We start from the raw sequence: 1,678 nt of genomic DNA on the forward strand, positions 1-1,678 counted from the left end.
TCTTAAAACTGTAGAGCTCATGCATCAAGTAGACTGAAAGATCTTCTGATGCTCAAATTTGGTTATTTTCATCCTGATCCACTTCAATAAGAGCAGATCTCAGAGAACAAATAAACTTTTCTATTCCAACATTCTCCTTCCTGCATACTAGTCCACTGTGTTTCTTGCCTGCCAGTCTTCTCAGCTAGGTTTCTTTTTCATGAGTGAACGAGTTTAGGTGGCTTTCCTTTTTCTTAATTAGCAATTTTATTTTGTATTTAATCTTTGTTTCACTCTACCACAAAAGAATAAGATTTCTCTTTTGAAATAAATAATGTTCTTTGCCTCATCTATTAACTGGATGTGATACATTTATTTCATGAAGTTATCTTGGGTCCTTCAGGGAGGCCAGCTTTATTCAGAACAATCTGAATTATATGCATTGATAAACCAATCAGTTGTGATTCATCCAAGGTGACAGAATTTACAAGGGCTTCCAAGTGGCTGTCACACTAAACTCTGGGCAATGTTAATGTTGGGCTAACTGCAAATTATAACTAGGACATTTCTTGAACTTATTTTTCTTTAGTACAGGCAGGTAAAATTGGTTCTCTTCATTTTATAAATGTCATTCTTCAAAAAGAATCTGGTAGTACAGGATGACTTGCTTGCTTTCTGAATATTTTAATTCTGGATTGTTATATGTTTTGCTGGCAAGTTATTTAAGTTATTTTAATTGATCATATTGTTTTTAAAAATGAGATTTTAAAAATATTTTTAATTTATTTTTTAACTTGGGGGGGAACATGCACAGGTTTGTTTCCTGGCGGGTACGCAGCATAGGCCGCGTATGGTGGAGGCGAGGAAACCACCGATGTCTCATCGGTCATGACTGCAGAGCCCACATACGCTGTGTTTGTCCTAGAATCTTGGAGTGTAAATTTCCAGGCCAAGCAATCATCTGTGCTTTCTGCACAAAGGCTAATTGTTTTCCCATCTCGACAAACAATCTGGAGCATGCAGTCTTTTGACTTTCCATCCGGGGCTGAACATCCCGACATTCCTGCCCGGTGCGGATGTTGATGCAGTCCACAGGCATGTGGACCTTATCCTCGATATTCTGCTGAGTCTGGTCTATTGATCAGGTGACCATCTGACCACAGATCAAACCAGTTCTTCTTCCAGCGCTTCAAAATAGTACTCTGTCGCAGCAACCAGCCACTCTTCACAAACGCCATCTCTTCACCTGCGAACCAGAGTGGAGAACACCAAGACGCCGCAGCGATTCCTTGCCTCCTCGCCTTCGACTGCCGCACGCCCGGCGTCCTGCGCACAGATTTGTTTCAAGGGTATCTTATGTGATGCTGAGGTTTGGGCTTCTATTTATTTGGTCACCCAGATAGTGAACCAAGTGCCAAATAGGAAGTTTTTAAAGCCTTGCCCCTCTCCCTTCGTCTCTCCTTTTAGAGTTCCCAGTGTCTACTGTTCCCATCTTTATGCATGTGTATAACCAAGATTTAGCACTCACTTATAAGTGAGAAGGTGTGATACCTGATTTTCTATTTCTGTATTAATTTGCTTAGGATAGTGGCTTCTAGGTGCATCTGTGTTGCTGCAAAGGAGATAATCTCATTCTTTTTTTTTTTTTTTTTTGGATTTTCACTCTGTCGCCCAGGCTGGAGTGCAGTGGCACTATCTC

The 1,678-nt window shown here is 40.6% G+C and overlaps 1 non-coding gene and 1 pseudogene across 1 annotated transcript; both read right to left on the reverse strand.

Moving 5' to 3' along the window:
- LOC116466197 (small nucleolar RNA U2-19) lies at window positions 1-79 on the reverse strand. The gene has a single exon (XR_004247436.1). It is a non-coding gene; the product is annotated as a small nucleolar RNA U2-19 (small nucleolar RNA).
- Window positions 80-761: 682 nt separating this feature from the next.
- Window positions 762-1,302, reverse strand: LOC116481016 (pleckstrin homology domain-containing family B member 2-like; annotated as a pseudogene).
- Between the last annotated feature and the right edge of the window lie 376 nt (window positions 1,303-1,678).

Source organism: Hylobates moloch, unplaced genomic scaffold, assembly GCF_009828535.3.
Source record: "Hylobates moloch isolate HMO894 unplaced genomic scaffold, HMol_V3 SCAFFOLD_3, whole genome shotgun sequence".
NCBI classification, from domain to species: Eukaryota; Metazoa; Chordata; class Mammalia; order Primates; family Hylobatidae; genus Hylobates; species Hylobates moloch.